General features: G+C 40.0%; 1 long non-coding RNA gene across 2 annotated transcripts; it reads right to left on the bottom strand.

Annotated features, from left to right (window-relative positions):
• Nucleotides 1–157: 157 nt before the first annotated feature.
• On the bottom strand, nt 158–9,287 carry LOC147757258 (uncharacterized). Of its 2 annotated transcripts, none has more exons than XR_015319886.1 (3): nt 8,340–9,287; nt 5,437–5,624; nt 158–2,522 (listed from the first exon to the last, which is right to left on the bottom strand). It is a non-coding gene; the product is annotated as an uncharacterized LOC147757258 (long non-coding RNA). The 2 variants fall into 2 exon arrangements; XR_015319885.1 differs by lacking the exon at nt 8,340–9,287 and adding an exon at nt 7,421–8,331.
• Between the last annotated feature and the right edge of the window lie 1,005 nt (nt 9,288–10,292).

The following is a 10,292-nucleotide window of genomic DNA, read 5'->3' on the forward strand; positions in this document are numbered from 1 at the left end:
TACTTTCGAATATCTGGAACAATTGAAAAGAAAAAGGAAAACCAGAGCTGATTTTGAGTATTTACCTAAGAAGAGTCTAGTTTCTCATGTGAAGTTTATACTAAGTAGCATTGAATTTATCAATTCTCCTATCAAATTTGACCGAGGAGATTAGGTAACTCATCTAAATTCTAATAAGATGCTGTATCTCGTATGTGGCGCCTTCTGTTAGCAGAAATTGTAATACCAATAGGATACAACAAGAAAGCCTTGTTTACATATCTAACAGCATAGGAGTAGATTGGTCCGGCGTTCGCCGTGCAGATCCTAAAGAAGTTGACCCTTAGGTAACCGCGAAGTGCGACCATAACTGTCCCGGTACGAGTACCTGACCAACACGTGCTTACCTCGTACGTTTATCTTGCGACATATACTAGTAATTGGCAAACGGTATGTGCGATCCTTTTGAAAAAGCAGCTATTTAATCACTCTAAAGAGCCTAGAACCGATATCACCTACGAATCGAGGAGACCAAGACCCGTTTTAGAAGCCTCGAGTTGCACTTACATCGGGACAGTGTTTTTAGTCTAATGAATAAGTTAATTCCCTCATCCGATTAAAACACCGCCATTTAAAAATTGGAGGGTCTTAAAGGGGGCGCCGTCGTATTTTTACCAGCTCATTTTTCTACTGTGTCCTTTGTTTTAGATTGCTGGAGTAACATCGCAAAGTGACGCAGCAATTTGTTTCATGTAAAATAAATATCCCTTTTTTATATTTGGTTGTCTATCGACATCGACAGTCCTTCTAGCTGGATGAATTTAAAGTAACGTTTTCCAGGTAATGTCGAGTAGCGTCGGGTCGGCGGCGGTGCCGTTGGAAGCTGAGATTGGACAAGTGGTAGACGTGCTAAAATTATTCGAATGTCTTTATTCAGCTTTAAAATAAAGCGCCTTGAATATGAGTGAAATATCTGCAAAAATCATTAGATCCACAATTTTGTTACTATAGAGGCACAAATGCTGGCCAGGTCCATAAAAAAAAATTATGCTGTTTACGGTTAAGATGTATCATTGGAAGGAAGGGCCCAAAGATGGTTCTGTTGGTTTTGCTCCGAAAATTTGGATGTGAAGGAGGCTTTTCGTAGCGGTCGGCCGACCAACTACGAAAAAGTCTGATGGAATCATTGCGAAAGTGAGCAATACCGATACATGAATAGCCACGACATCGCCACGAAACTAACCACCCATCGCCAAATAGTTTTACATCACCTGAAGATATCTGACTACAAAAAAAAAAAGACCCGATGAGTGGGTGACAGACGAAAAAAAATGACACACTCGGTCATAATTCCGTCTGGGCAGCTCTACAGAAAAATGCAAGAAAATCGATTGATTACACATGCAGAACTGGATCACGTACGGTAATATTGTGTAAGTAAAAAAAAAAAAAAAAAAACATGTTCCACAGTCTGTGCCCAAGATCAGACTGACGCTAAAGAAAGTCATATTGTGTACTGGATGAGACCGAAAGGGAATTGTGCATTATGAATTTCGGCGGCCGCCGCCGCCGCCGCCGTCGCCTAATAAAAGGATTAATTCAGGTCTCTAACGTCCACAGGCAACGACGTTACAACAAAGCATTGCAAAATGTCGACCGGTACTAGTGAATAGCAAAGGCATCGTCTTCGACCATCATAACGCCGAGCCATATGCATTTTCACTAGCCAGCAAGAAGTGAGACAATTTTATGGAGGATTTTAGTGCCCTTATTAGGTGGTACGGTCGTGTAACCGGAATTTTGCACCATTGTTTCAAACTATGTAGAATCCTTTTAATATCGTTGATTTTATTTCAATCGAGAGATGCAAAAATCTTTCGCCCAGAAGCCACAGAAATCCTACAGTGATGGGATTATGGCGTTACCATAAAAATGCCAGACGACCATCGACCAAAATAGCATATTTTTAGTTTAACAATATTATTATAGAATACAGAACATATTTTCTTCACTTTTGGCGTAAACACGGTCAATAATTTTTCGCATTCATTCTTTCTTCGTATTTACTAGGTATGCGATAAAAGAAATACCTATTTTATTTTGTGAAAATATCGATAAGTTGTCATCGATAAGTTGTTTCATGAGGCGGTTGCTAATGAAGCAAGGGTAAAATATTGACATTTTGACTTACCGCAACTTTCCCAGTCGTTCTAATAATCATCAATTTTCCTTTTTTTTTTTTTTTTTATCGATAGTTCGAATGCTGTGAAGAACTACACGTCTTGTTGTATGCTGGATTTCTGCCATAATAATAATAATAATATCAAACAGGGGAGTCACGATCTTTAATAATGCTAATCCGCTACCAGTTGTAAACTCGGTCGGCCCGAAATATCGTTCCTGTGTAAGACGCTGTCCAACTCGATCCGGTCTTGGGATGGCACCAAACTTTAATGAGTTTATCCCATTTCCTGGGTACGCACACGTTTCGTCATCATTGACGGCCTCGACGCGGTGCCAGTTTTCCCTACTATCGGTACTTCCTATAATAATTAATAACGTTGTTGTACAGGTTAACTGTTAGTAACGCAACACCTCCGTAAAAATAAATCTATCCTTATTTACGCCTTGATCAGCGTCGTATCGTGTACAGGCTCCAATAAACTGCTGCTATCAAGAATCTATAGAGGAATCTTTAAAGATATATTAAGCAACTATAGTCATGAACTGTGTACGCGAGTACGTAGTATCAATAGTCCGTTATACATGTAAATTTTTGAGATAAGACGATCTGTTGTAAGTGAACGCGATATTCTGCTTTACTCGGAACTTGTTTAGGTTACAACTAGTAGGTTGGTACAGCACGGTACGTGCGGATTACCATATTAGACATAATGAATTTCGATAACCCAGTGGCTAAAAGATACTATTAAAAGGGAAAACGCTCCTATAACAGTGATAGGACGAAAACAGAGTAGGACTAAGGAATTAATATTTGCTAACTTCAGCGGACGATCGTTTCGCCAAATTAGAAAGGAACAGCCTGAATTTAAGCCTTGACCCGAGGAAATTTATTCGAATATAAATAGATGGAAGCGTCAGAACTGCATTAAACTATAGACGTACACATTTGCAAACGAGCAAAATAGAACGGAGTTGATATTTTGTTTAAGGCCGAAATAATGGGAAACGTAGGGAAGGAAATTCGTCCATTGCTAAGTCAGACGTTATTATGGTTTAATTTATTAGTCTAAGATAAGAAAAACACTTGACCAAATTAGATACATTGTTTTGCTAATCTCTTTTAATAATGTATAAGTGTTTGCTATCGAGAGACCGCTCCTGTTTGGCAAAATATCGACGCACGCGTACGATGTTTCAGATAGCCAGTTTTACCTAGAAGAAGACATTCTTATTTAAATGACGTGGAACTTGCATTTATAGTTTTCCAAAAATGAATGCAAGTTGAAAATTTCATTGTATTTTCCTACCTTTGACGACTAGCGAGTATGGGCCAGCCGATAAGTTTGCATCTACCTGAACCCAGTATTAAGTGGCTATCTTCATTTGGCTAATGGGGGATATTTGGTTAACTTGGGGATGCAATACGTTGATTCGATTGTGGTACCACGATTTTTCTTATGACCATTACGCCACATAAGAAAGCATTCGATTATATTTGTTATTTGTAAAAATCATGTTTTATACTTCAAGCGGGACGGTCACTCGGATAATAAGGAAGTCAGCCTACGGATATTCGAAACTGAACGTTAATCGTCCTGGCTGTCCTATAGTTCCTACCATTGTTTACTCTGGGAAAGATATGTGTTGCTAATCAATTATACAACAACAAACGGTCAATCAACGGTAGATTTGTGCATTAACTTCCGATGTGGCAAGCAGTAAATAAGCCGGCAAATATCAACAGTTAAGACAGACGCTTGTTTTTTTAGCAATACAAAGGCGAGTATCTGATCTCTAGGCGAGTGCCTGACCACTGTAAAATATGCTCTTCAATTTTCATTAATGAACGGCATCATTACTTCGATCCCGAGGTCAAAGAGGGCCCCTTTGGGAGCCTTCATTAAAAAATGAGTTGCAATAGAGAATTAGCGCACTGTGTTTCCATTGAAATAGAGCGTGGAACCCAGCTGTGGTGATTTGGAGCTCATAATCATTGTCGTCACAAAAATAACAAAATTTGGCCTCCTTAATTGAGGGAACCTTCAGCATCCACCTCTGCTCTATAGAAAGAAGACTCTTTTAGCGACGCACAAACGGACAAAGTTGGTCGAAAGGAGCTTTTTTTCCCCTAATATGTGAAGCTGCTTAAGTGGATCTATTTTTTATATTTTATATCTATTTTTTTGAAGTATCTACAGAAAGGATATTGTTTTACCAGATCGATTCTGTGCCGTATCATCTGGACTGCTGGCTTCGCAAGTACCGCGGATAAGACAATGTCGTCAAATGAGTATTGTCTAGGACACTACGGTTATCGCCACTGGACACGGTGGCAATCTTACCGCTTCGTGCGAACTAGAATTTTTCTCATAGTTTAGGTTTTATGTTTTGAAGTGGTAAAACGACAAGGATAAATATGTGTTTCGTAAGAGTTCTCTATTAATGCAGAAAAAATTTGACATCATTACTAAGCAAAGAAGTCAGATTACGAATATAAAAAGCAAGCTTCAACGCGATCCAAATATATATCGCGAGTATGACAGGAGAAAATAACACGTTGAAAAAAATTCTTTCTTTCTTCATGACTTTAAGGCATATATATATATATATATATGCATTGCTGCTGCTATATATATATATATCAGTAGCAAAAACAGGACTACTAATAGGACTATCAGCAAGCGTAACCTTGCAGCATCCTCATGGTGCGTCATATCTTTTTAAGGAAAATGCAGTAGCTACCTATCTGGTAAGATCGCTAACTTAACATCATTCACAAACACTCTGAAGATGAAGGCAAACATCGAAAACGTAACTTTAGTTCGCATCAATGTAACTGGTAGACAATAAAAAACAACACTGTACATGCTATCAGCGTGAAGTTCGCAGCTAACGATTATCAATCTACCCGGCGCAATGGGCAGAATTCAACAAGCACGCCGATTATCGTGGCATCTTTCATCGAAAGCAATTTGCCCATCAAATAGATTGGTTGTTTCAATTGCAACATGGGTGCTTTAAAAGCGCCCACAGACCAATTTCGAAATTAAGGGAAACGAATAACTGCGATTACAACAATTCTAGCCTCAATTTCTCTAGTACTGCGTTGATTATAATATGCATGTAGAAAGGGTAGCACCATGGTGGTGACTCTGGAGAAGATCGAAAACGGCAATCCAGCGAAGAAACTGCTGGACGTTATTATAACGGTACAAACGAGCTATCGTCGATAGTAAATTGATATCTTTATAATTAATATCGGTGTATACGTACTTACAAATCCAGCTCAATGTAGCCCCGCGTAGGACATTCAATTTTTTTTTTAGTAATCTTCGGTATTAGCTGCTTGTGCCTTAGGCGTCCTTAACAGCACGGTGGTTCACCGCACGTTCATATGCAGATGCATATCATGCTGGCCTTGTTTATCGCGATGATTTTCCTGGGGCTTTGAGACGACCTCACTAATTGTAATCAAAAGGGGCAAAGAGAAATTTCTGTAGTGGCACTGCTGTGGGCATTGGTCTGTACGAATATAATGTTGTTATTACTTAAAGTGATAAATGCTGAAATTGTTATTGTGAGGTCGTATGAATCAACGAGACAAAAACATTCGAAGAACTTTTCGGTCTAACGATGTACGTGTTCCATTGAATGCTCAATGTTACGTAGAGATATTCAAGGATGATCAGCCATATGGGTTTTTGCCCAACAATGGTGACAATTTCCTATGCCGTCACAGCGTTCATTGCGATTTTGTTGAAATATTACTATTGATTGTAAAGGGCGGTTCTGTGAACGCTAGTTCTGGAGCGTCTCGTTCTGTACTTCGAATAGAATCTTTCTCACATAGGACAGACTTCGCTGTCACTGGTAGAGTTATTACCCTAGATGTACTCAACTACCCATGCTACGATCGCCAGAATGAACTTGAACGACTGAATAAGTTCCAAGAGGAGAGTTCAGACTAAACTTAGCGTGCAATCGAATTCAAAGTTCGATTTCTTTCCAGCTCACCGTAATAAATCAGTCACGTTTTATCAACCGCCAAATGCAATTTTGGAAGTGTGCTGATATATACGTATAAATATCACGCTTGGCTACTCAAGAAGATAAAGTAAAGCAGATATAGCAATTTTTTAACGTTAAGTTAGCAGACTCTTTTAGTATAGGACAAGATACTTGTCCATAAAGCCAAATGCGAAGCTTTACAAGACGCTATGAAAGTGTTATAAATGGCATATGTAAGAAAGAAAAATCAATACCGCCCTTCGAAGATATCCTCCAAGCAATAATGAAGTATTTTGATGTTTCGTTGGATCCAGAGGAAGATTACTACTATGATGTGTCATTATATGGATCTATAGAGAGAACAGCATTATTTCTTCTAACTCACAAAAAATGTCCGCTTTGGCCATTTCAATCGAGTTATACGAACTGCACATCCAAACAGCAGATTGATTCCGCTTCTCACATGGAAGCCGATGTGAGACAATGACGAGTTAAATATTACATACTTATTGAAGTTGGATAAAGTCGCTCGGGGGCCGAACAACAGCGTAACTGCTATCAAGGGCGACATAGCCGATTACAGCCGAAGTGAGGCCTAATTCACAGTAGCCCATTGGGCCAGTCCGAAGGCCCAATCAGACTGCCCCCGAAACCCACTGCGGGCATTTCTATTAGGGAAAAGATTAAATGAAAGCACCTTCATGCAAATCATGAAGGTAGCTGCGTTGGCCATAGGCTAAAAGTTCGTCAATTGCCAATACCTGGTCTTCTGTCAAAAACAACTGATTAAGTTTTTAAGCATACTAAATTCTACATGCTGCCGTACCCTTCAAAAGGACTTACATGATTATATTAAGTTGGTGATTTGTATGCTAAAGGAAACGTGGGATATGATTCGTCGAAGCTAAATCTTGAGGCGCTGCGCAAGCAAGTAATAAAATATGCGGCCTGAGCTATTGTCCTAGTCGCTTACTAATTTGCGTTATCTAGTAGTTGCCAGTGAAAGTGAGCCGGCGTCAAAATCGTATCATCAACGTTTTTCCCACACAAACTGAAGTCGACCATTGGCAGGCGGCTGGAAGCGCCGAGATTATTAACGCCCTTTTAAGAGCCAATTGTTTGGACCGTTGCTAATGTTTATGCAAATTCTAAAGGTTTTGGGAATGAGGCTCATGCGCTAAGGCAAATTATTCTAAGAAGTAGAAGATATATTACATCAATTATTCGTGAAAAAACTTAAGGATGTTACCATTATTTTCGGTGAACGGGCATGGTGCATCGTTTGTGAAGACCTCAAGTCCACTCTGCATACCACAGATGTCAGAGAAGTGCTTTCAAGAACCACAGCCAAAATAACCTCAGAATCGCATAATTGTACAAAAGAGTTCACTGTGATAAATTCTAAAGCTCAATAATACCACAAGTTGACAGCGTTGCGGAAGAAAAGTTTCGGCGAGGGATTCAAATTAACTATTTTTTTTTTTAATAGAATCGGGAACTAGCACCTCTCCCAAGAAAGGACTTTTGGTTATTGCTTAACAGGTCACATTTAAACAGCAGGGCGTGTCTGAGCGAGTCTAAACAGGCCAGAATTGAGTCATCTAAGGCAATGATCAGATATCTTTTGCAGACACCTTTTCGAAAAAGATCTATTTATGATTTTGCGCAAAATTTTAAGAAACGATCAGAGCCAGCTATGGTTATATCGAACAACATATCTCTAGGCATACATCTAATGATACATTGAAAAAAAATCTTCAACGTCTGTTGTTGTGCTAACTGACATCGAACAAACCACGCATCTTTGTTGCCTATCCGTTGATCTAGGACGCATAAAAACGGATTGCGGACCCAGTTTTTTTACTGGGAAAGCTTTTTCTTTCCCAAATTATCGTGGAATTATTCTGATTGAAGTTGTCGACGCAGCGGCTCGGGTAATGCTAACTGCTCGTTGAGAATTAGGGGTTGCTGTTTCAAACCCACAAACGACGCAAAAGGCACGATTATATGAAAAAGGTATATATAGGATTTTTAGGGTTTTTTTTTTTAAGTAACACCGGATGAATAGATTGACCGTAATAGTTTTTATCGAAATACACTGGGTGAAAATTACTTAAGCAATAGATGTGGCAAATGTAGTAGTAAGCATTATGGCTATGTGCTTGTACCACAAACTTCTGTGCGACTTAAGCACCAACGGAAGACGTGTAGAACCCATTCTTGTACGGCCTCCATTTTGAAAGTGGTTGTGCCCTTTTTAAGAAACTGGTTAAGTTTTTCTCCACTAAGTTATTTTTCCACTTCATTACACATACAGTTTTTTTTCCATTTTCTCAATTTTAGACGAAGAGAGTTTTGCCATGCGGTCCACTAAAGCATCGTGCAACATAACAATAGCTGCAACAGTGGCTTTCCTGCGAGCATAGAAAAGCGTCTCTATATTTCATCAACAGCCATAAATAATGCCACCATACAACATTAGGAGCACTATAGCAGATGTTTTGTTTGCCAGAGAAAATGGCACAGTAGTTACAACAGGTGCCAGCCCGTGTAAACTGGCCTTCGTGCATCGGGAACCTAGGCCATTCCAGCCTGTCATCACCACCACCACCGCAGCTATCACGAGATAAGCACGCTGTAGGTTACTGGCAACATTCGTTGTGTGTGTGAGGCATACGTTGATGCCCATTTCTAATGGCAGAGCTTCCCTATGTTTCTAGTTTGTGCCTGTGATAGCCTTTAAGCATTCACTAGGCTGGTGGCCCCAGCACGAAATGAAGTGTACGTCTATGTCGAATGTTGACCACGACGCGTCCCTGAGATTAACGGACAATATGTTACCGACTTATCTGTCATGACAACGAACAAACTCCCATTGCCTCTAGAAAATTACAGATACGCTAAATAATATTATTTTCTCTCGCCTTCGCTCTCTGTCTCTAGCTCGATAAGAAGAATTTCTCAACAGCAGCAGCACTGAGATAGGGTTTGTTCGATACCACTGCTACAAGGTAATGAGACAACACATATCCTCTGTTTGTTAAAGCAGATGACTATTGTTTATCGTAGCCATGTTCGTAGCCACAGCAGTTCAACTTATTATAGGCATCAGTTGTCAGCTTCGTGGGAGTTTTTTGATTTCTGAATCTTAGCATTGTTTGATTCTATGTATTCGCTCCGTCTTCAAAAAGTTCGCTCGCCTCATCCGATCGGAAGAGATATATCATGTATGCTCAATTTCGGTGCACAGATTGTGTACCCGCTTTTTTGTGCGGATTCGTTTACAGATGCAGTTTTTGAACTGTGGCTTATGCATATAAATATTCAACTGCAGAATAATAAAAATCAACCTGATTTTAGGTGTTGGCGCTTTTGCATAATCTTGCACCATCGTCGCCTGTGCAGTTATGACGAGATTTGTTATGACGATTTAGCTCGCTCAAACATCTGCATGGCCAATAAGCGGCACAATACGATGGGCTAACAATGTACAACAAATGTAACGTACCGGTAACAACAAACAACTGCTACGGACAAGACTGACAGCCAACATGAGATGGCGAATCGAATGATATTTGTGATTTTTTTCTAAAAGGATGCTAGTAATCGCGAGGTCGCACGGTGGCCATCAGCTATACAGCTGTAAGTTCACAGGCGGCGCATCTGTTCATTCAAAGTTCAACTTTGCTCTATTTCCGCTCTATTTCTATTTTCTATCCGGTAGTTACTGTCGCCCCGCCCCGCTGAGCAGAGCGCCCCCTATTTTACCTTCGAGGAGAACTTTTCGAACATGATCACTACTCATTAGAAGCGCTATATTTGGGTGGCGTAACTTGTGCCCTCGGCTAAATAAACGTCGATCAGTCAATGGCTGAACGTCTGTGCGCTTCTCTAAACAGAAACATTATAAATTTCTAAGAGACATTTTCACATTGTCTGCTACGCTTGACTATTGGAAGGAAGCTGTCGGCGATCAGCACCGTTACTATTTCGCCACTGAGGAACGTCGAACTCCGCCAAATAGAAGACGGCTTCTCAAATGAAAACTCGAAACAAATGATGTCTTGACGAGGCGCCTGAGAATAATTGTATAGCTCTCTATAAAAATTGGAACCTCTGAC

The sequence above is a fragment of the Varroa destructor genome, unplaced genomic scaffold, assembly GCF_002443255.2.
Source record: "Varroa destructor unplaced genomic scaffold, Vdes_3.0 BEIS01000002.1, whole genome shotgun sequence".
Taxonomy (NCBI): Eukaryota; Metazoa; Arthropoda; class Arachnida; order Mesostigmata; family Varroidae; genus Varroa; species Varroa destructor.